The 25,188-nt window shown below is 43.7% G+C and overlaps 1 long non-coding RNA gene and 1 pseudogene across 1 annotated transcript in view; one reads left to right on the top strand and one right to left on the bottom strand.

The window, feature by feature from the left end:
* LOC116275742 overlaps positions 1-15,666 on the top strand; it is a 36,225-nt gene extending 20,559 nt beyond the window's left edge. The window contains exons 4-5 of the long non-coding RNA XR_004184964.1: positions 4,962-5,051; positions 14,688-15,666. This is a non-coding gene — a long non-coding RNA (uncharacterized LOC116275742). The remainder of the gene's footprint in view (positions 1-4,961; positions 5,052-14,687) is intronic.
* Positions 14,404-14,501, bottom strand: LOC116276002 (annotated as a pseudogene).
* Positions 15,667-25,188: the final 9,522 nt, after the last annotated feature.

The raw sequence follows: 25,188 nt of genomic DNA, 5'->3' as shown, positions 1-25,188 counted from the left end.
AATAATGGCTCTGAACCATCAAGTTATCCTGTTTTCACATAGGTGTCAGGGCTGTTTTCACATAGGTTTCACCTGTTTTCACATAGGTTGCAGGACCACTCAGCTGGTCCTGCAGGAGGCTGGGAAAGTTGTGAAGCATCCAACGATGTAGTGAAGGATCCCTATTTGTATTCCTTGGGACTTATATGTTCATAGGGACTTATATGCCCTATGAACAGGAGCTCCTTGAGCTGGCAGACCCCAAACCCACTCCAAGGGCATTGTGGTAAGGCTAGATATACCAGCCCATCCAGCGAGTTGGTGACATTGTGGTGTACACTGCAGTGGAAACAATTCAGAGCTTTCCTGCCCTCTCCCTTGCATGACAACTCTTGCATGCAAATACCCTAATTAATGTTCCTGACAAGCACATGCTCTGGACACAGGCTTTTGATAACCCAGAAGCATGGAGAGTCTTAAAGATTTAGGGCAGAAAAAAGGTGTCCATATTTTACCTTTTGGAGGTCTGACCATGACTGGAGGTTGTGGGAACCCAATAGGGCCAGCCCTAGGCACTCAGTCCTTCACAGGGATACTCAACCCTGTGGGTTGTGTGTTGGCTTTCACTAAAAGGTGCTCACCTTGGTACTTGCTTTCCATTTTGTTCAGTGGTCCATGGGCTCTTCTGGTTGAGGCAGAAGTGATCAGCAGTTTTTTCTAGAACAACTCCTGGAGAGCTACACCATGGCTTCTGGTAGGGTCAGCTCATGCTATTTTGGAGCTATTTAGGGAATTGTTCAACTGTAGTCTCTTTAAAAGCCAATACATGGCAGATACCCAATAAATATTTGTTGAATTGAATGAATAAATGAACAACCAAAAATATTAAGCCTCTTTTAAGGCACTGATCATCCTAGATGGAGCTCCATACTCAGTAGGAGGAAAGAGGAGATTGGGTTCCTATAGGGACTGAGGGCTCTCACCTGCACAGTTCATGAAATCCGTCTGAAGTAGGCTTTAGTATAGAGATATGGTGGTATTACACAGAATCCAAGAAGGCAAGAAGTGTAGCAGGTCCTCAGAAAAGCCTAGAGTCAGAAGCTGAGAACCATCAAAAGGGGTAGCCACTCCCTTTGTGATTCTTTTTGGAGAGAATAACCCAGGCTCAGTATCTCCACTTGAAGGAAGCAGGCAAAAAGGAGTTGGAAAGGTGTTATAACCGGGTTTCTTCAGATTGGTATGAGACCCTGAGAATCAGGGATAAACTACTGTGAAGCACAAAGTTGGGTGTGGTATCAGGGCCTATACAACTTTTTGACTCAAAATAAACAGCCCCTTTAAAAGAAGGAAGAGCAGGGAGAAGAATCTTAGAGTAAGTACCTAAAAGGACCCTCAGCTTCCAGCAAGGGGGTGTGGGGGTGGACCTAGGCACAGGTTGATTCTTGGAATTTGGAAACTCAGAGTTTGGAATAATCAGATAAAGAAACTAAAGAAGCTATTGTAAAATGTTTAAAGAAATAAAAAATAGACCGGGCGCGGTGGCTCACGCCTGTAATCCCAGCACTTTGGGAGGCCGAGACGGGCGGATCACGAGGTCAGGAGATCGAGACTATCCTGGCTAACACAGTGAAACCCCGTCTCTACTAAAAAAATACAAAAAAAAAAAAAACTAGCCGGGCGAGGTGGCGGGCGCCTGTAGTCCCAGCTACTCGGGAGGCTGAGGCAGGAGAATGGCGTAAACCCGGGAGGCGGAGCTTGCAGTGAGCTGAGATCCGGCCACTGCACTCCAGCCTGGGCGACAGAGCGAGACTCCGTCTCAAAAAAAAAAATAAATAAATAAATAAATAAAAAATAGAGTAGAGAAATAAAAGAGCAAGGCATAAGAGATCATAAACAATGTCCAGATATATTTACAAAAAATAAAACATCAAGAAATAAAAAATGTATGTAACCATTAAAATTGAAATTGTAGATTTTGGTTAAACAGAAGATATAGCTGAAGAACGAATTAGTGTACTGAAAGATGAATCTGCAGACATTCTCCAGAATGCAGCAAAGACGAGCAAATAGAAAAGTTAAGAGACAAAGAATGAGTAGGTCTAACATGTTAAATTGGAATCCCATGAGAAGAGAAGCGAAAAATTAAAAATGGGGCAAGTCAATATTTAAGGAAAAAATGACTGACAATTTTCAATAACTGATGAAAGACAAGGATCCATCTGGGCACAGTGGCTGACACCTGTAATTCCAGTGCTTTGGGAGGCCACGGTGGGAGGATAACTGGAGGACAGGAGTTCAAGACCAGCTTGAGCAACATAGTGAGACCCCATCTCTACAACATAAAAATTAAAATAAAAGGTTGCCAGTTCTGGTAATCTTAGCTACTTGGGAGGCTGAGCTGGGTTAGGGTTAGGGTTAGGGTTAGGGTTAGGGTTAGGGTTAGGGTTAGAACTTGAGCTCAGGAGTTGGAGGTTATGGTAAGTTATGATTGCACCATTGCACTCCAGTCTGGGCAACAGAGCAAGACCCTGTTTCTAAATAAATAAATGAGCAAATATAAAAAGTCAAATATACACAAATATAGGAAGCACAATTTGTGCCAAAAAGGATAAATATAAAGAAATTCACTCTAGTTATACCTCAGTGAAACTGCAGAACAGTGAACACAAATAAACAATATTAAAGGTTAAAAAGAAAGCATAGATCATCTACAAAGCAGCAGTAACTAAACTGGAAATACACTTCTCAACAGCCAAGTAAAAACCAGAAGACGTTGAAATAATTTAAGGTGCTCAAAGACAGGAAAAGTGTTCCTGAAAAAGATAACTTTGGTGTGTATACAATTTTATATTTACAGACAGGTAAAAAAAGAAAAAAAGACATTTTCAAACAAATGAAAACTGAGTTTACCACGAACAGTCTCTTTCCTAAAGAAGTTTCTAATGGATGTGCACAAAGAAGATTTAAAAAAAAATTATCCCAGAATGAACGCGTGAGACACAGGAAGAAACAGCAATTTCCCAGTAAGTTTAACCATGAAACTAATTAACATCATGTCAGACCCTTAGAAATGAGAGACAGTGACTCACTAATTTTTCTTTTCTTTTTTTTTTCTTTTTTTTTTTTTTTTTGAGATGGAGTTTCGCTCTTGTTGCCCAGGCTGGAGTGCAACGGCGCAATCTCGGCTCTCTGCAACCTCTGCCTCCCGGGTTCAAGCCAATCTCCTGTCTCAGCCTCCCGAGTAGCTGAGATGACAGGCGCCTGCCATCACACTCAGCTAATTTTTTTGTATTTTTAGTAGAGACGGGGTTTCACCACGTTGGCCAGGCTGGTCTCGAACTCCTGACCTCAGGTGAACCGCCCACCTTGGCCTCCCAAAATGCTGGAACTAATTTTTGTTGTTGTTGTTTTTGTTTTTTGGTTTTTTTTTTTGAGACGGAATTTGCCTCTTGTTGCTCAGGCTGGAGTGCAATGGCACGATCTCGGCTCTCTGCAACCTCTGCCTCCCAGGTTTAAGCTATTCTCCTGCCTCAGCCTCCCTAGTAGCTGGGATTACAAGCAGGTGCCACCAGGCTCGGCAAATTTTGTATTTTTAGTAGAGACAGGGTTTCTCCATGATGATCAAGCTGGTCTCAAATTCCCGACCTCAGGTGATCCGCCCACCTTGGCCTCCCAATGCGCTGGGATTACAGGCGTGAGCCACCGCGCCTGGCCGGGACTAATTTTTTTAAAAAGATCTGCTACCAGTAATTCCACTCCTGAGTATATCCTAAAATAATTGAGGCCGGCCCCAGTGGCTCATGCCTGTAATCCCAGCACTTTGGAAGTCCGAGAGCGGCGGATGACTTGAGGTCAGGAGTTTGAGACCAGCCTGGACAACATGGTGAAATCCCATCTCTACTAAAAATACAAAAATCAGCCGGGCATGGTGGCACGTGCTTGTAATCCCCCCTACTCAGGAGGCTGAGGCAGGAGAATCGCTTGAACTCAGGAGTCAGAGGTTGCAGTGAGCGAAGATCACATCACTGTACTGCAGCCTGGGGGACAGAGCAAGACTCTGTCTCAAAAAAAAAAAAAAAAAAAAAAAGAATAGGAAATATGGATTCAAATAGATAACTGTACACCAATGTTCATAGCAGCATTATTTGCAACAGCCAAAAGGTGAAAACAACCTAAATGTCCATCAATAAGTGAATGGATCAGTCCAATACAAACTGTTGTACATACCATACAATATAATTCAGCCTTAAAAATATGATTTGACCTTAATAAAATTCAGACATATGCTATAATGTGGATGAATCTTGAAGATATTATGGTAAGTAAAATGAGCCAGTCACAAAAGGACACATATCATATGATTTCACTTATATGAGGTACCTAGAATAGTCAAATTCATAGAGACGAAAGTAGAATGGTGGTTTGTAGGAGCTGAGGGAAGAGAATGGAGAGTTACTGTTTAGTGGATACAGAGTTTTAGTTTGGGAAGATGAAAGGTTCTAGAGATGTAGTAATGGTTATACAATGAAGTCAACATACCTGATGCCACAAAACTGTACTCTTAAATGGTTAAAATAATAAATTTTGTGCTATGTGTATTTTATCACAAAAAGGATCTGCTAAAAATTTGATTCTAGTATTAGAAAGGGAAATATGAAAATTTATATTAATAAACATTTAGCTGTTTGATTTAACACCAAATTTCACTGCAAAGAAAGAAAGTATGTATGTATATGTATATATGCTTAGAAAAATATGTGAATGGACAAATAGAAAAATGTTTAAAGGAATTATTCCCGGCTGATGGGCTTACAGGTGATTTTTATTTTCTTATATTTTATATTCATATCTTTTTCTTAGTGCATGTGCTGCTGAGGTGAGTACTTGTAGTCTCATTTTTATCTACATTTTCTAATTTTCCTGAAATGAGTTCATGAAATGAGTGTAGTAATTCTACAGTTTAGCTTCCTCTTCGTCCCCAGGACACACCCAGAGATGTAGGAGCTTCCCTCTCCCACCTGCCCTAGCCCGTCAATCTATTATTTGCTGCTCCCTCCTGATTTCTTCTAACTGTAAGTAGCCTGCTGGTCACTTTGGTATTTAATGGATGTTATTATGTCTTGGAGTTTCAGTATGGTAAGTAAGATTTTTGACAGACATAACATGATAGAGGTGATTCCACTCAGAGAGAATGTTCTGAGCCAAGGGTAAAGTCTACAGTGTGAATTTTTGTGAGTCCGACTGCCAGACTGGCTGAGTGGCCTTTCCCTCCCCGCTCCCACCGGCAACAATGATACAAACTAGTCTTATCCACACTTGATGGTTCACAAAGCACTTTCACAGTAAATTCTCACAATCAATGGAGGCTGGACTTACTGTCTAAGGTTTACAGAATAAAAAGGTCTCATTTTTTGTCTGCAGGTGAATAGCAAACATAGAGTGATAAGAAATCTCTCTTTTTTTTTTTTTTGAGACAGGGTCTCACTCTGTCATCCAGACTGGAGTGCAGTGGCGTGATCTCGGCTCACTGCAACCTCCACCTCCCAGGTTCAAGTGATTCTCCTGCCTCAGACTCCTGGGTAGCTGAGATTTCAGGCCGGCACCACTATGCCCTGTTACTTTTTTATATTTTTAGTAGTGACGGGTTTCACCATGTTGGTCAGGCTGGTCTAGAACTCCTGACCTCGTGATCTGCCCGCCTCAGCCTCCCAAAGTGCTGGGATTACAGGCGTAAGCCACCGCGCCTGGTGATAAGAAACTCTTTTTTTTTTTTTTTTTTTACTGTGGCAGTGCGGATTCCCGCCTACTCTCGTCCCTCCACCCGCTTCCGACTCAGGGATGCCCCAGCTCATGGGGGAACTCTTATTCTAGCTGCTGAAAACAAACCCTCCACACATGGCGAAAGGGTGCAACTATGGGCAAAAGAACTGTCACTTTTGGGGACTGAGCTATACTCAACTCAGGAAAGTCACAAAACAAACCCCAGGGTTTAAGAGAGAAGAGTAATGGGGAGAACTTTCCACTTGGACCGGGACTCCATCCACCGTGGCGCCCGCCTCTCCCTATCCTTGGGATGCTTTCTTTTGGGGAGCCTCCTCCAGGGCCCAAGTATTGCTCTTCTGCTTTAGGATTCCAAGCAGGTCAGAAGCCCCCTTTTACTTGTTTTTCCTTAGGAGAGCTGAGGGACTGATGCTTTCACAAAGAACCACGTCCTTTAGCTCTCCTATCCCACCTGTGCTCACTGTCCCAGCAAAACGGAATCCCCGCGCTTCATCTGTTTTCTCACAGAGCGCATTTTGGATCTGCGTCCCAGAGCGTCTCTTTGGCAGAACTTAAGGTACTTGTCTGTACACTCAAGGAAAGAGAGGCTGGGCAGGGTAACTATTTTGATTCTACATTGCCAGGGTGGTACCAAAAAGATTTTGGGCAGCTATAAGTTAAATGTCTACACACCTATTACCATAATGCCCCTTCTGTCAGTGTGGAGTCCTTCTCTCCTTCTGTCTAGTGTAATTTCTATGCTCTCCCAGCTCCTCTCACCCCAGTGGAGCAGGCCACTGCTTCATACCGCTTCCCCAGCTGGGTGTCCTGTTTCTTTCTTTTCTTTCTCTCTCTCTCTCTTTCTTTCTCCTTCCTTCCTTCCTTCCTTCCTTTTCTTTCTTTCTTTCTCTCTCTCTCTTTCTTTCCTTCTTTCCTTCTTTCTTTCTTTCTCTCTTTCTTTCTCTCTCTTTCTTTTCTTTCTCTTTCTTTCCCTTCCTTCCTTCCTTCCTTCCTTCCTTCCTTCCTTCCTTCCTTCCTTCCTTCCTTTCTTTTCTTTCTTTCTTTCTTTTCTTTCTTTTCTTTCTTTTCTTTCTTTTCTTTCTTGACAGAGCTTCGCTCTTGTTGCCCAGGCTGGGATGCAATGGTGCGATCTCGGCTCACCGCAACCTCTACCTCTCGGGTTCAAGCAATCCTCCTGCCTCAACCTCCCAAGTAGCTGGGATTACAGAATATGCCACCATGCCCAGCTACTTTTTTTTTTTTTTTTTTTTTAGTAGAGAAAGGGTTTCTCCATGTTGGTCAGGCTGGTCTCCAGCTCCTAACCTCAGGTGAGTCCTGCTGTTTATTTACAGGGGGTTAAGTATAGCCTAACGGTCAAGGGTATAAGCTCTGGAGTCAGGCTACCTGGGGATGATTTCTGCTCTGTCAATTGCTGGCTGTTTGATCTTTAGCAAGTTACTCAACCTCTCTGAATTTTGGTTAATTATAGCACCTACTGGATTGGGTTGTTCTGAGGATGAAAGAACATAGCAAGGCTCAGCATAATAGGTTAGACCACAGGAGGCTGGGCATGGTGGCTCATGCCTGTAATCCCAGCACTTTGGGAGGCCGAGGCGGGTGGATCACGAGGTTGGGAGTTCAAGACCAGCCTGGCCAATATACTGAAACCCCGTCTCTACTAAAAATACAAAAAAAAAAAAAAAAAAAAAGTGCCGAGCATGCTGGGTACCTATAGTCCCAGCTACTTGGGAAGCTGAGGCAGGAGAATCACTTGGACCCGGGAGGCGGAGGTTGCAGTGAACTGAGATTGCACCACTGCACTCCAGCCTGGGTGACACAACGAGATCTGTCTCCAAAAAAAAAAAAAAAAAAAAAAACAAAAATAAAAAAAGAAGATAGCATAATTCCAGGCAAATATTATATGCTCAATAGGTGATAGGTATTATCACAATAAGCATTGCTGTGTTTCCAATCTGAGGAACATACCTAGTTCACAATTTATTTGTAGAGCAGAGAAAATGGATTTAACTACTGTTCAATGAAATAGCTCCCTCTCCCTTTTCCTCAAAATTTCCAGCCCCACCCCTTCATCCTAGGACCTTTTTAACAACTCACCCCTCAGGTCTCTCTCTTCTCTCCCAGACAACTGTTCTGAGGGAGTGACTGAGGAAGGCAGTGTGTCCCTCCCTGCCTGTGTTCTTGAGGAGAGAGGGCTTTAACCGAGGGTCTCTGGTTTCTCTGCTGAGAAATATTGGATGTCTGTTGCTTGGTGCAAAGGTGCTCAACAAGGCTGAGAGGGTTATGTTGTTGACCCAAGGATGGGCTTTGGGCCTGAGGCAGCCACTTGGGGTGCATTGGGCTGTGTGTCCTCAGGCTGCCTCTGATTTGAGCTGCAGCTGTGGCGAGCCATCCCTTAACCCTGCCAGGATCCCATCCAGGAGGATTTGTCTCTGCCTTTCTCCCTCAGCTGAGAGAAGTGTGGGAGAGGAGAGGCGCATCAGTGCTCTGAGGGCAACCCTCAACCACTGGAGGGAACAAGCCAGTGCCCAGCCTCCTGTTCTTTCTGAGGTTCTGCTGTTCCTGAGGATCTGCTCTGAGCTCCACCTCAGTAGTTAGCTCAAAATGCACCTTTGTATTGGCATTTTCTCCTTCCCGGACTCACATTTTCTGCTCCCTCCCTTCTGATCCCTGGGGTCACCCTTCCAGGAAGTTTCAAGTCCAGGTCTCAGGGGCACTGTTTTCAGGGAACACAACCCAAGACACACCCTTTGGCCTATTTCCTCTTCATTGTTTCTCCCCTGAATGTCTTTGTAACTAGGATCCTGATCTGAAAGGAAAGAGGAAAGGAAGGGAAAGGAGGGGAACAGAAAGGAATCTAATCTCCTCAGAGATGGGGCCTGATCTATACACACTGGAGCCTAGGATGTGCTAGGGACTCTCTCTCACCTGTCATCTCATTCTAAGTTTAGCAACAAACCTGTGAGGCAGAATATCATTAGCCCCATTCAACGGATGAGAAATGGAGAAGGCCATGAGAGTAACCAACCTGAGGTCACACAGTGGCTTTGTGGCAGAGCAGGGTTTTAAACCCTGATCTATGCTCTTTTTAGCTACCCTCCTTTTTAGGCAAAGTCCTTTGACAGAATCAGAAAGAAGAAGAACTTTGAATCAAGTAAGACTATTAGTTTTTTTAATTAAATATTTTAACTATTTTATTGATGTGAATTGACATTCAATAAACTATACATATTAAAGGTGTACAATTTGGTAAAATTTGACACACTCATATACCCGTGAAATCATTACCACAATTAAAGTAGTGAACATATTCATCTCCTGTTTTAGAGCATTTTTGTGTTACTGTAAAGGAATACCTGAGATTTGGTAATTTATAAAGAAAAGAGGTTTAATTAGCACATGGTTCTGCAGGCTGTACAAGCATGGCACCCCCATCTGCTCAGTCTCTGGTGAGGGCCTCAGGAAGCTTACAATCATGGCAGAAGGCAAAGGGAGAGAAGGCAAATTGCATGGTGAGAGTGGGAGCAAGAGAGGAGAGAAGTTCCAGACTCCTTTAAACAAGCAGATCTCACCTAAATTAACTGATCTAGAAACAACTCACTCATCACCAAGAGGGTGGTGCTAAGTTACTCATGAGGGATCCACTCCTGTGATCCAATCACCTTCCACAAGGCCCTACCTCCAACATTGGGAATCACTTTTCAACATGAGATTTGGAGGGGACAAACTTCCAAATAATGTCACTCCCAAAAGCTTCCTTGTGCTCCTTTCAATCCATCCCTTCTGCCCTTCTATGCTGCTTATTCCCTCTTTCTTGGCAACCACCAATCTGCCTGTTGTTACTTTAGATTGATTTGCATTTTCTATTTTATATAAATGGAATCATAACATGTATTCTTTTTTATTTTGACCTCTTTCACTCTACATGATCATTTTGAGATTCATTCATGTTATTGTGTGTATCAATAGTTCATTCCTTTTTATTGCTGAGTAGTGTTCCATTGTACAGATAGGTCACAATTTCTTCATCCATTTATCTGTTCATGATCAAAATATTTTGGCAACAAATAAGGCCTCTATGAATATTCATGCAAAAGTCTATGACATATGCTTTCAATCTTGGTAAATATCTTGGAGTGGAATGGTTTAATCATATGGTAAGCATTTGTATTAGTCTGTTTTTATGCTGCTAATAGAGACATACCTAAGACTGGGCAATTTGTAAAGGAAAGAGGTTTAATTGGCTCACAGTTCCACATGGCTGGGGAGGCCTTACAATCATGGTGGAAGAGCAAGAGATGTCTTACATGGCTGCAGTCAAGAGAGAGCTTGTGCAGGGAAACTTCCCTTTATAAAACCATCAGATCTCACTACCATGAGAACAGCATGAGAAAGACCTGCTCCCATGATTCAATTACCTCCCACCAGGTTTCTCCCATGATATGTGAGAATTGTGGGAGCTATAATTCAAGATGAGATTTGGTTGGGGACACACCCAATCCATGTTAGCATATATTTAACTTTTAAATAATTTATCTAATAGGCCGCTGTGCAGTGGCTCACACCTTTAATCCCAGCATTTTGGGAGGCTGAGGTGGGTGGATCACTTGAGGTCAGGAGGTCAAGACTAGCCTGGCCAACATGTTGAAACCTGGTATCTACTGAAAACACAAAAATTAGCCAGGTGTGGTGGTGTACGCCTTTAATTCCAGCCACTTGAGAGGCTGAGGCAGGAGAATCGCTTGAGCCCGGGAGGCGGAAGCTGCAGTGAGCCGAGATCACACCACTACACTCCAGCCTGGGCGACAGAGTGAGACTCTCAAAAAAAAGAATTTGCGAAATAGTTTTTCAGAGTGGTTGTAGTATTTTATATTCTCACCAGAAATGTATGAGAACTCTAGTTCTTTCATATCTTTGCCAACATTTGTTACGTTCAAGTCCTGTTACTATTAGCTATTTGGATAGGTAGCTCATTGTGGTTTTAATTTGCATTTCCCCACTGACCAATAATACGAGCATGTTTTCATGTGCCTACTTGCCTCCATATATGTTTTTGGTTTTGTTTTTTTTTTTTTAATTGAAACAGAATCTCACTCTGTTGCCCAGGCTAGAGTGCAGTGGCGCGATCTCAGCTCACTGCAACCTCCACCGTCCAGGTTCAAGTGATTCTCGTGCCTCAGCCTCCTAAGTAGCTGGGACTACAGGCATATGCCACAATGCCTGGCTGATTTTTTTGTATTTTTAGTAGAGGCGGGGTTTTGCCATGTTGCCCAGGCTGGTCTCAAACTCCTGACCTCAGGTGATCTGCCCACCTCGGTCTCCCAAAGGGCTGGGATTACAAGTGTGAGCCACTGCACCCTACACCATCCATATGTCTCCTTAGGTGAAGTGTCTGTTCAAATTTTTGGCTCATATTTTAATGGATTGTTTTATTATTACCAAGTTTTGAAAGTTCTTTATATATTCTGGATACAAGTTCTTTTTTAGATGTATCATTTAAAAATACTGTTTCCCTCCCTATGGCTTGTCTTTTCATTTTGTTAACAGTGTCTTTCAAAGAGCAAAAGTTTTACTTTTGACAAAATCCAACTTGTCAAGTTTTTGTTTTATAGATGATGCTTTTGGTGTCGTCTATAAGAAATTTTTGCTTCATCAAGGTTACAGTGATTTTCTCTTATGCTTCTTTCTAAGTTTTAGAGTTTGGGTTTTATATTTCCACCTGTTATGATTAAAAAAATAGATCTATTCATTTTTAAATGTTCAAATATTCCTGCATGGTGTGTGTGTGTGTATGTGTGTGTGTGTGTGTATACTTCTTGGATTTTCTTTAGTTTTTAAGAAAGTTCATTTTGAAAGTGTAAGATTGACTCACCTTTGATAGGGGAACTACCAACAGGGAATTTGTGTAACTTAGACCAGGTTTTGGATGGAAGAAGGTGCCCTCCACAAACAGCTTTGGTGTGGAGGTAAAGAGGTGCCCCAAATGAGCAGTAAGGGTACATAATTGACCACCATTCTCATTTGAATACATGCCTTCTCAAGTTCTTCTCTGCCAGGAACTTTGTCTTAAAAGGTTTTGCTTTGTTTTAATATCAGTAGTTGTGGAATGGTCTTGAGCTATGTTGCAACATGATCAGATCTGTGACTTCGGAGGCCCAAGCCAGTGGCTACATGGGGCATGAATTGAGATGGGGAGAACTGGAGGCAGGGAAAACTGCAGGCTATAGTTAGAGCAATTCAAGTGAGAGGTGATGAGGACCTGAACTGAGTTAATGCCTGCAGGGATGGAGAGGAAGAAACTCAGTCTAGAAATAACTCTGAGGTATTAGTAGAAGAACCTGGGGATGAGAGGGAAGGAATATTCAAAGTTTCTATTCTGGGAAGTTGAGAGAATAGTAATGCCATGACACTGAGGTATGGAACATAGAAGAGATAAATTATGTGGGAATGGGCTATATTTGGATGTGGACATATTTGTGTGAGAGCCACGTGCTGCAGCCTCAAGGGATCCCTAGCAGGCAGGAGAAGACAGGAGACCAGAGCAGGGAAGTGGTGAGAGTTATGCTGAAATGAACGACACCAACCAAGAGAGTCTATAGAGGAAGAAGGGAAGAAGGCAGAGGACAGAAAACACTATATCTCCAAAGTCAGACCAGCAGAAGAGAAGCCAGTGAGAGAAACTGAGGTCAGAGAGGCTGGAGCAGAACCGGGATAGCCAAGGGAGGAGACACTCATCAGACTCAGCTGCTACTGAGAAGGCGTCTAAGTTTGGGTTTCCCAAAAAGAAGAGCCTGAGCTTGGATTTAACAGAGGTAGTGTTTTGGGGAGGGAATCCTAAGAAGCAGCAGTGAGGGAACAGAGTGTGAACTAGGGAAGGCAAGAAAGCCAATATGAGGATGTTTTATTGAGATTGTTATTGTAGGCAATGGAGGCTCCTTTCCAGTAGAGACTCCAAATTTAAAGAATGCCTCCCAGAATTGTCCATATGAAGGATGGGAGGCTGGAACATTCATCTGCCAGTGTCTGCACTCATTGGTTGAGGATTTCATCTGGAGGCACTAACTCCCTTGCACTTCTTGGCTGTGTTTGCATTGGAGCTGGAAAGAGAGGGGTGGTGAGCAAGATCCCATCGTGTGGGAGAAGGACCTTGTGATGGTTACATTTTATGGGTCTGCTTGGAGGGTGTTTTTGGATGAGATTCAACATCTTAAAAAGTGAACTTTAGGCCGGGCGCGGTGGCTCATGTCTGTAATCCCAGAACTTTGGGAGGCTGAGGCAGGCAGATCACAGGGTCAGGAGTTCAAGACCAGCCTGGCCAACATGGTGAAACCCCATCTCTACTAAAAATACAAAAATTAGCTGGGCGTGGTGGCTGGTGCCTGCAATCCCAGCTACTTGGGAGGCTGAGGCAGGAGAACTGCTTCAACCCGGGAGGTGGAGGTTGCAGTGAACTGAGATCGTGCCACTGGGCAACAGAGCAAAAGACTCTGTCTCAGAAAAGAAAAGAAAAAAAAAAGTGACCTTTAGGCCATGTGCTGTGGCTCATGACTGTAATTCCAGCACTTTGGGAGGCTGAGGCAGGAAGACTGCTTGAGCCCAGAAGTTCAAGACTAGCCTGGGTCACATAGGGAGACTCTGATTCTGCAAAAATAGATACAAACAAATAAAAAGTGAAGAGGTTTAGTAGTGAAGGGAGGGAAAGAGATGGATGTTAGGTGAAGTATAAAGAGCGATCAAGGGAATTATCCATGCTGTCTACAATACCTGTCTGTTAGTCACTTAGTGGTGATATTGGTTATCAGATCAACTGTCCAGGTATGTCAGTGCTTGTGTTCAAGTAATCTTTATTTTACCTAATAATGGTCCCAAAGCAAAGAATAGTGATGCTAGCAATTTGGATATGCCAACAAGAAACCATAAAGTGCTGCTTTAAGTGAAAATGTGTTAGCTGGGTGTGGTGGCATACACCTGTAGTCCCAGCTGCTTGGGAGGCTGAGGTAGGAGGATCACTTGAGTCCAGGAGATCAAAGCTACAAGGAGCTGTGATCCCACCACTGCCCTCCAGTCTGGGTGGCAGAGTGAGACCCTGTCTAATAAAAGAAAAGAAAATGTAACTTTGGCGTTCTTTGGCTGGGGTTTGGGGCTATCTGTGGTTTCGGGTCTCCACTGGGGGTGGAGCATATCCCTGCAGATAAGAGGGAATAGAACGATCTCTTTTGCCAGCTGGCATAGTGTTAAGCACTGTCAGTAGTGGGTGTTGGAGGAACACGGGAGGAGGAAGAAGTCCATCTTCCTGGTTTTGGTTTGCTCCTTTGCCTTACTCCGGCAGCACGTGCAACTTCTTCAGTGTACACTCACTCAGGCAGTGCAAAGTGGTCAGCAGTGCCTAGCAGCCAAAAGCTTTTCCTGGCACCTTTCTGGGTGGCTTCTCAGCCTGTTGCAACTGCTAAGGCACCTCCCCATGAATAACTTGCTTTGGCATCTGCTTGGCCAACTTCACAGCTATTTCAGTCCTAGGAGTAGTGGGGTTTTCTTATATTTGCTGTTCCTGTGTCCTTTAGAATTCTCATTTCTTCTTACTAGCTAATCCCTTAGTATGCCAATACCCTGTTAGAGTTAATGCTTCTTTATTTTATTTTTGCAAATAAAAATATGGGACACTCCATGAATTTGCATGTCATCCTTGTGCAGGGGCCATGCTAATCTTCTCTGTATCATTTTAGTACGTGTGTCACCAAAGTGAGCACAATACTTGTTTATATTAAATGATACCGTTTCAAATGACTGTGGTTTCTGTCTCCTGATTAAACCCTGACCAATACAGCTTTAGTCCTAGAATATAGTTCTTCAGGGACCCTAATGACATTCTGTGTTGTTTAACAGGCCCTTCCTCCTTAACAGGCTCTAAATTCCAGTTTTTGTTTCCTCAGGACTGTAGACTACTGAAAGTCCTTCTCAGCCTCCTATCTCTTAGGCACTATCTCCTACTGAGTCTGGCTGCCTCTCACAAGTCAATAAATATCCCCCATGGGACAGACCATGCAGAATGTTGGCCTCACCTCAACATGCTTCCGTTTCTTCTGGGACCTTGGCCCTTCAGAGCCTCCTGCCTTGATGAATTTCCAGTGTCTTCAAACATATTTTTAAAAATTTGTACCCAGCTATGCAAAGGCATACAGAGTGGTATAATGGATTTTGGAGACTCAGATGTGGGAAGGGTGGGAGGGGGACAAGGAATAAAAAGCTACATATTGGGTACATTGTACACTATTTAGGTGACAGGTGCACTAAAATCTCAGACTTCACAATTATACAATTCATTCATGTAACCAAAAACCACTTGTACCCCCAAAGCTGCTGAAATAAAAAATTTTTAAATAATTGTACCCAGCTTTTGTAGTTGCTCTCAGAGGGTTGATCTGATGCAAATTAGTTGATCATGGTGAAGTCAGATAGAGATAATTACAGATGGATAAAATGTTTGTGGAGCAGCAGCGAGGGTGCAGCTGAAGTTAGAAAGCAGTGATTTATTATGGAATCAATCATCATGATTGTGAAACTTTCTCCAGACCAGGAGGCAGAGAAATGCATGCTTGGCTTACCTCAGTTTGGGAAGTGATGGAAAGTTAAGGGCTGAGGAAATCTTGATTGCTTGTGAAAACACTTTTGAAATGGCTCACGTGGATCCCAGGTTGGACAGGGAGAGCACTAAAGCTGGAATAGGGGGTTGTTAGTCTAGGAGAACAACAAAGTAATGGAAATCAGAATTGGGGAGGAGAGAGCAGGGCACAGAAACTCAAGGTTTGGGCCAAAAAGGGGAATTTCAAGGCCGGGCATGGTGGCTCACTCCTGTAATCTCAGGACTTTGGGAGGCCGATGCGGGTGGATCATGAGGTCAGAAGTTCACGACTAGCCTGGCCAAGATGGTGAAACCCCATCTCTACTAAAAATACCAAAATTAGCTGGGCGTGGTGGCACACGCCTGTAATCCCAGCACTCGGGAGGCTGAGGTAGAGAATTGCTTGAACCCAGGAGGCAGAGGTTGCAGTGAGCCGAGATCACACCACTGCACTCCAGCCTCGGTGACAAAGTGAGACTGTATCTCAAAAAAAAAAAGGGTGTAATTTCAGAGTTTGGTAGTAGGGAATGGAGCATTCCTAAACCCTGGCAAGTGGACAGTGTGTTGCGTATTTAAATTATTGATGTAAGGGTAATTAGATTGAGGAACATAACCTGGAGTATTGGAATAGCCTTAGTCCCCAGGTGGCTGGTAGGGATGAGGAAGAGAGGCACCCTGAGCCAGGTGCCAAAGCCCACCAGAGAATTCCTTTAGGTTGTCAGGTGGCCATGACTCAGATAGGGACAGGGCGGCATGAGTGAATGAAATGAATGGCACAGCCTTCAGAGGAGTTTCTAAGTGAAAATGATCAAGAGTGATTCTGAAAGCTGCTATGAGGCCATGGAGAGGAAAACTCCACTTTCTTCTCTGATATGTGGAAGGACGGCCTGTCTATGCAAAGGTTATGAGAGAATGTCCAGGTCCCAGGTAAGGTGAAAGGGAGAAAGTTTTGAGTGAAAGGTTTGAAGAAACAAGAAGTTACACCAATAGAATAGGGATCCACAATTAGAAGGGGCAAGGTAAGAGGCTGAGATTGTTCCTGGGGAGAAGTAGGGATGGAGCAGAGAAGACAACAGGCTGCACTGATGGCAAATCATGCGGGAGAAGGAAGCTATGTTAATATGAGCTATAAAGGAGGAATAGACTCCCTCCCTCCCTCCGTTCCTTCCTTGCTTCCTCCTTCCCTTCTCCCTCATTCAGCAAATATTTACTAACCACATGCAAAGTGCAAGGCACTCTGTTATGCAATAGGGAAAGACACAGATGAATCAAAAATGGATTCTGCCCTTAGTTTACATTCTGAGGGGTGACATGATTTTGTTTTAAAGACATAACCTCTTTTGCTTGTTTAGTTTGTAAGTTTCCTTTCTATCTATTAATTCACATGATGTGAATCTCTGTGGGAATCTACCTTTCTTTAAGGAAGCCACACTAATTAACTCTTTATAATGGGGAGAAAATAGAAGAAAGAACAAAAGTTATGATTATTTCTATTTGAAACAGGAAGAGGAGGCCGGGCATGGTGGCTCATGCCTATAATCCCAGCACTTTGGGAGGCTGAGGTGGGTGGATTACCTGAGGTCAGGAGTTCGAGACCAGCCTGGCCAACATGGGGAAGCCCTGTCTCTGCTAAAGCATACAAAAAAATTAGCCCAGCATGGTGGCACACACCTGTAATCCCAGCTACTCAGGAGGCTGAGGTGGGAGGATCTCCCTCTCTCTTTTTTCTTTTCTTTTCTTTCTTTCTTTTTTGTTTTTTCGAGTTAGAGTCTCACTCTGTCACCCAGGCTGGAGTGCAATGGCGCGATCTCAGCTCACTGCAACCTCCGCCTCCTGGGTTGAAGCAATTCTCCTGCCTCAGCCTCCCAATTCTCTAATCCTCAGGGATTACAGGCATGCACCACCATATCCAGCTAATTTTTGTATTTTTAGTAGAGACGGGGTTTCACCATGTTGGCCAGGCTGGTCTCAAACTCCTGACCTTAGGTAATTCACCCACCTCAGCCTCCCAAAGTGCTGGGATTGCAGGCTTTCCAGATGGCCAGGTAGGAGGATTTCTTAAGCCCAGGAGGTGGAGGTTGCAGTGAGCCAAGATTATGCCACTGTACTCCAGCCGGGGCAACAGAGTGAGATTCTGTCTCAATAAATAAATAAATAAGCAGGAAGAGGAAATGTAAGGGAAGGAGGTAACGTTTTATTCATTGGACACTCAAGCAGAAAACAAAACGAAAGATACCACCCTCATGTCAGCCATTGGACAGGTTAGTAACTGGTAGTTTGCTTCTGTTTTGTTATCTTATACCTTGTCTTTGACCAGCCTCTTAGCTGGCTGTTGTGTTTTGTTGTTGTTGTACTTAGCAGGGTGGCCCACCTTCATTTTGGAGTGTTTTGAGCACTTGATAGTCCTTCCTATGTAGGCCTGTAGCAATCTTCTGCTAACCCTCAGCAGTGGGCATTGTGGGAAGCACTCAGGGGAGTGCCTGGAGTTTCAGGCTTACCCTTTTGGGCTCTACTGCTTAGTAGTAACCTTTTTTCCCCATGATGGTTGGGGTCGATCACAGTAGACCTAAACAATACTATGACATATTTTTGTTTTTGTTGTTTTGTCAGTTACTTAATTATTTAATTAAATTTATTTATTTATGTATTTATTTATTTATGTATTTATTTATTTATTTATTTTGAGATGGGGCCTTGCTGTTGCCCAGGCTGGAGGGTAGTGGCATTACCATGGCTCACTGCAGCCTCAGCCTCCTGGCTTAGGCAATCCTTCTGCTTCAGCCTCCCAAGTAGCTGGGACTACAGGCATGTACCACCACGTCTGGCTAATTTAAAAAGAAAATATTTTGTAGAGACAGGGTCTCACTATGTTGCCCAGGCTAGTCTTGAACTCCTGGGCTCAAATGATCCTCCCACTTCAGCCTCACAAAGTGCTAGGATTACAGGCATGCACCAGCATACCTGGCCTGCCGGATCCTTTAATGGCACAAGGCCTAAAATGGGCAGTGGTAGGGGAGCCACTCTCGAGTCCCCTGTGGAAGCAGTTGTTCCTTGAATTGTAAAATCTCTAGAGAGTCATAGAGATTAGAAGCAAAACTGTGGAGATTGGGTCAGTGAGAGCATTTGTAGAGATGAGACCACCTCTAGTGTATTCCTTTCCTATTGCTGCTGTAACAAATAACCACAAACTTAGCGGCTTAAAACAACACAAATATATTATCTTACAGTTCTGTAGGACAGAAGTTCAACACTGGCCTCACTGGGCCTCACAGGCATTGACAGGGCTGTGTTCCTTCTGGAGGCTTTAGGCGAGAATCTGTTTCCTTGTCTTTCCAGCTCTTAGAAGCCACCCAGATTCCTTGGTTCATGGCCTCTTCCTAGATTTTCAAAGCCAGCAACTCTGCATCTCTCTGTGACTTTTTTTTCCCACAGATACAGCTCCCCCTGACTCTCTTCTGTTGCCTCCCATTCACTATTTCTTTTTTTTGGAGATGGAGTCTCCAGGCTGTAGCACAGTGGCACGGTCTCTGCTCACTGCAGCTTCTGCCTCCCAGGTTCAAGCGATTCTCTTGCCTCAGACTCCCAAGTAGCTGGGACTATAGGCACGCATCACCACGCCTGGTTAATTTTTGTATTTTGGGTAGAGATGGGGTTTCACTATGTTTCCCAGGCTGGTCTTGATCTCCTGACCTCAAATGATTCACCTGCCTCGGCCTCCCAAAGGGCTGGGATTATAGGTGTGAGCCACCCTCCCCAGTCTATCTTTTTTTTTTTTTTTAAAGAGATGAAGTCATGCTATGTTGACTGGGCTGGTCTTGAACTCCTGGTCCCAAGCAATCCTCCTGCCCTGACCTACTGAGTAGTTGGGATTACAGACATGAGCACTCAGTTTCCCCTTGTACTTTTTAGGACACTTGTGATTATATTAGGCCCATCCAGATAACTCAAGATAATCTCCCATCTCAAGGCCCTTAACTTAATTACATCTACAAAGTTCCTTTTGCCATGTAAGATGACATATTTATAGGTTTTTGGGAAATAAAACATGAATATCGAATAATTGGGGGTTAGGGGTGGGCCATTGTTTTGTCTGCCAAATCTTATTTCTTAGAACCACGTATTCTGGCATTGGTTAAACAATCATATATATTAGTCACTAGATGAAAGTGCAATGCACATTTAACCTTGGTATAGTATCTCCCTGATGGTAAATTAAATGATTACTCAATTTTGCCACTTTATAGGTAGGACTGTGTGCACCAAAATGTCAGAGGATGTATGGGGCATTTGGAATTGGATATGGGGAAAAGATTGAGCTTTTGCCCAATGAGACTCCTTCCACATTCCATCAAGGAAAGCTAGATGAGATCCCAAAGGACCAGGTAGCACTTCCTATAGAACACTTTAAAGATGATGAGGAATGTGGGATTCTAGGGCTGAATTTTTGTTTCCAATGGCATTGGAGAGCTAAAGGTGAGAGAATAAAAATATTAAACAAATAATATCTACCTCAAAGCCCAGAAGAAAATAAAGCACCATTGCCTGGCATCCTTCTCTCTGCAGATATCAGCTAAAAACTGAATTCAGAAATTGATCTTATACTCAATTCCAGCACTTTGGGATGCTGAGGCAGGAGGAACACTTGAGGTCAGGAGTTTGAGACCAGCCTGGCCAACCTGGTGAAACCCCATCTCTATTAAAAATACAAAATTCAGCCGGGCATGGTGGCAGATGCCTGTAGCCCCAGCTACTCAGGAGGCTGAGGCAGGAGGATCGCTTGAACCCAGGAGGCAGAGGCTGCAGTCAGCCGAGATCGTACCACTGCACTCCAGCCTGGGTGACACAGCCAGACTCCGTCTCAAAAAAAAAAAAAAAAAGAAAAAGAAAAAGAAATTGATCTTGCAAGTTGCTGAATTGCAGCGAAGTTTACAACCTCACCAGTTTTTTGCAGTGAAGGTAAGAATAATGATCTGGCGCCAGGCGCGGGGCTCAAGCCTGTAATCCCAGCACTTTGGGAGGCCGAGGCGGGTGGATCACAAGGTCAGGAGTTCAAGACCAGCCTGGCCAAGAGGTGAAACCCCGTCTCTCCTGAAAATACAAAAAATTAGCCGGGCATGGTGGTGGGCACCTGTAATCCCAGCTACTTGGGAAGCTGAGGCAGAGAATTGCTTGAACCTGGGAGGCAGAGGTTACAGTGAGCCGAGATCGTGCCACTGCACTCCAGCCTGGGCAACAGAGTGAGACAATAAACATAGTCCCTGTTGAAACAATTTTCACTGTGTTCTTCTCGCAGAGGAGAGAGCAAAATCTGCTTTGCTATTATAGCTCAATTCCTTAGGCTCATCCTCTGACTAGGATGAAGTAGAAGGTACAAAGCAAAAACATCAAAATAAACAGGAATGATGCCCAGAACGAGTGGGAATTTTCTAAGGCAAAGTCTGGAGACTTCTATATGACCATGAACATGAATGTACAAGGTCATGAATCTAATTGGATCATGGATTTTATCCAAAAAGACAGAACATAATTTTAGAGTGGACCAAATTAATTACACTGATGGTCTACAATGCAATCTTGGCCCACAGCAAAGCTCAACATCTGCCCTTTTAAAAGTCTCAATGGGGCCAGGTGTGGTGGCTCACACTTGTAATCCCAGCACTTTAGGAGGCCGAGGAGGGCGGATCACTTGAGGTCAGGAGTTCGAGACCAGCCTGGCCAAAATGGCAAAACCTCAACTCTACTAAAAATAAAAAAATTAGCTGGGCATGGTGACACACACCTGCAATCCCAGCAACTTGGGAGACTGAGGCAGGAAAATCGTTTGAACCTGCGAGGCAGAGGTTGCAGTGAGCCAAGATCGCACCAACGTACTCCAGCCTGGGCCACAGAGTGAGACTCCATCTCCAAAATAAATAAATAAATAAATAATAAAAATTAAAAAACTCAATGGTCTTGCCTTTTGCCTGATGATCCAGGAGAAGCATAGTTATTGTTGACACTAAGACCTAAGAGAAAAAGTGTCCCTGATCACAGAGCAAGCACTCTGAGTAGTTGCCATAGATAATGATAAACAACATCTTTAAAATAGAATAACAGCGAATCTCACAGAGCTGTTTCTTTTTAACTTTGAAAAGAACTTGCTTTGTTCTGTGTAATACATAATGAGACTAATTACTTAGTGGGTCAAGAATATCCTGTAGTACATGTAACAAGCCTGCACATGGCCGGGCGCGGTGGCTCAAGCCTGTAATCCCAGCACTTTGGGAGGCCGAGACAGGCGGATCACGAGGTCAGGAGATCGAGACCATCCTGGCTAACCCGGTGAAACCCCGTCTCTACTAAAAAAATACAAAAAAAAAAAAAAAAAAAAACTAGCCGGGCGAGGTGGTGGGCGCCTGTAGTCCCAGCTGCTCGGGAGGCTGAGGCAGGAGAATGGCGTGAACCCGGGACACGGAGCTTGCAGTGAGCTGAGATCCGGCCACTGCACTCCAGCCTGGGCGACAGAGTGAGACTCCGTCTCAAAAAAAAAAACAAAAAAAAACAAGCCTGCACATGTATTTCCTAAATCTAAAATAAACATTAAAATTATTAAAAAGAAGAAGAAGAAGAAAAAAGAATATCCTACAGTAGAAGAAAGAGACAAGAGAAAACATTGGTAACTGGAATCTATGGGTAATCCCCAAACCCCATTTATCTAGTTTGCAGAGGCTGCTAGTTGAGTCCAACAACCTTTCTCCCCATCTTCCTTAGTAATAGAACCTGTCATTTTTTAGCCAGACATATGTTCACTTGGAATAAATACATTTTCTAGCCTCTATTGCAGCTATATGTGGCCATGTGACTAACTTCTGGCCAATTGATAGTAAATATAAATGGTGTGTGGGGGAAGAGAGTTTGCATTTTTCTGCTTTTTCTCTGCTTGTTCGTTTAAACAAGGATGTGAGGGCTGCACTGTAAGTGGTCATCTCCCGTGCAGTGGGATGCTAAGGATGGTGCAGCAGTAAGACAGGAGGAGCCTGGGGGCCTGTTGGTTGTGGAGCCACCATCCTAGGCCTTGAGTGCTGAGCTACAGAGCCTTTACATGAATGAGAACAAAACTACCTCATTTAAGCCACTGAAATTTCAGGTTTTTATCTCATTACCTAGCTAAGTCTATTCTAATGGATGCATCTAGTTATTTCAACACCATCTCTTATCAACTTTTCAATCAGTCAATCATGATCTTTATCAATCTTTGTATCCCAGAGCCTAGCATGGTGTATGGCACATAATAGACGTTCAATAAATGTCAGAGACTGAATATACAAATGGAAAATGGCCATATATAAAAACAGAATCCTGACCCACAATCTGCCGCAATTAGTCCAAGAAACTAACCCATTATCTATCTTTACCAGCCCAGGAAACCAGCTGACTAAAAGTCATGCCTGTAATCCCTGCCCTTTGGGAGGCCGAGGTGGGCAGATCACCTGAAGTCAGGAGTTTGAGACCAGCCTGGCCAACATGGTGAAACCCCGACTCTACTAAAAATACAAAAAATTAGCCAGGAGTGGTGGCATGCACCTGTAGTCCCAGCTACTCAGGAGGCTGAAACAGGAGAATTGCTTGAACCCAGGAGGCGGAGGTTGCAGTGAGCCAAGATTGTGCCACTGCAATCCAGCCTGGGTGACAAAGCAAGACTCTGTCTCAAAAAAAAAAAAAAAAAAGTCAGACTTGTGAAAAATCAGATCACTATCTCTAGCAACCAGCCCAGGAATCCAAACAATAACCCTTTCAAAAACCTGCTCGAAACAGCCAGGACTTGATTAACAACAGACAGCCATGCATCCCTAACCCATCATGTATGATGCATCACTTCTAATATTTTTTTCTTTACTCCATTTTGCGGATGAAATGATGCTCCACTTCTAGTTAGGCCACCCATGGCTTCCCCATGCCACAGCCTCCACTCAGGGCATACCCGAAGCTTTCCCTTTGTCCACTATAAAGCTTTCCTGCTCCTCTGCATGCTTTTGAGTCGCTGCCAAAATGCAAGTGATGGTGGCTGACTCACTTGTGATAGAGAGCTCTGAATAAATAGTATTTGCCTGTTTTCATTGGTTAGCTTTCATTTATTTCTACAAGTATTTGCTAATTAGATCAATCAAAAAGTAAAGATGTAGGTAGGGAAATAAGACAAGGTACCTCTCATTAGAGAATTTACACTCTAGTTGGGTACTCAGACATTAAATAAGTACACAGTTATTTATTTATTTGTTTGTTTGTTTTGAGACAGAGGCTCACTCTGTTACCCAGGCTGGAGTGCAATGGCGTGACCTCAGCTCACTGTAACCTCTGCCTCCTGGGCTTAAGTGATCACCTGCCTCAACTTCCCAAGTAGCTGGGACTACATGTGTGCACCACCATGCCTGGCTAATTTTTATATTTTTTGTAGAGATGGAGTTTCGCCACATTGCCCAGGCTGGTCTCAAACTCCTGGGCTCAAGTGATCTGCCTGTCTCAGGCTACCAAAGTTCTGGGATTACAGGTGTGAGCCACCGTGCTCAGCCTATGCAGTTATCTTATTATAATTGGGATGTGTGTTATGAAGATCTGAGATGGTAGTTGAGATACAGAGATGAGTAAAAGGTAGTCAGGCAAAGGGGGTTGTGTAGAAAGAGAGATCTGAGCAGGAAAAACAGCATCTGCTAAGTAATGGAAGCAGGAAGAACTTGGTACCTACCAGGAACTGAAAAAGCCCAGTACCATGCAAAGGCTGTGCATCAGGTCCTGCTGACTAGTTCCCTAGAACCACTCTGGTTCTCATTCGTCCTGAAGCCCGACTGATTCTCCTTTCCTTTGGTTCTGTGAGGTCTGCCTTCATAATATTCCTCTTTTGCTTAAGTTACAAGAAGTCAGTTTGTGTTGCTTCCAAGCAAACATCTCCTATTGATAGAATTGCTCTGTTACATCTCTTGACTTATTTTGTTAAACTCTTTTATTATCATAAAACTTTTCATGTGTTTATGTCTTATCTCTCAATTAGATAGTATGTATCTTAATGGAGCCACTAAATTTTGGGGGTGATTTGTTATACAGCACTTGTTCACACTTGAGTTCCAGGATCTATGTGATGAGATCTAGATTTTTGAGCCTGAGTTTGGTACCACAATGGGATGAGGCTTCAGGGTCTCGTAGGGTGGGGATGAGTATGGGAGGAATGTGAACTGTTCTGACCAGAGGACAGACTGTGATAGATGGTGTTTCCCAAAGATGGTCACAAGTGTATACCCCATTCTCCATGCTCTTCTTACAGTATCTGATACTGCTTCCACCTGGACGTGGGAGTGTATGTTCTCACCCCTCCATTCTGGCCAGGGGCTGTGACTGTCTGACCAATGGAGTCCAGCTATAGGTCATAAAAAGGAGGTAGATTCTGCTTGGAGCTCTCTCTCTTTCTGTTGATACTTGCCATGTTGTGAGGAAGCCCAAGCCTCATGGAGCAGTCATGTGTACATGGTACAGCCAGTTGCCCTAGCCGAAGTCTCAAGTCAACAGCATCAACTGCTAGACATGGTGATACTAGCTCCCAGCCTTCAAGTTCTCCACCAGACATTGCTGAGCAGATAGAAGCCTTGCTCACTGCACCGTCTGTATTTTTTACTCAGAGAAACCATGAGAGACAATGATCATTGTGGTTTAAAACTATAAAGTTTTGGAAGTGATATGATGTTATGAAGTAATAAATAATACATTATGTGATAATTTGGAATGTTTGTGTTTAAAATATTTCAACTGAGACACTTGAAAGCTATTAGCTTCAATCCTGGAGA

This window comes from Papio anubis, chromosome 7 (assembly GCF_008728515.1).
Source record: "Papio anubis isolate 15944 chromosome 7, Panubis1.0, whole genome shotgun sequence".
NCBI lineage: Eukaryota > Metazoa > Chordata > Mammalia > Primates > Cercopithecidae > Papio > Papio anubis.
The sequence above is the reverse complement of the archived record's forward strand: the minus strand, read 5'-3'. Positions and strand labels throughout refer to the sequence as shown.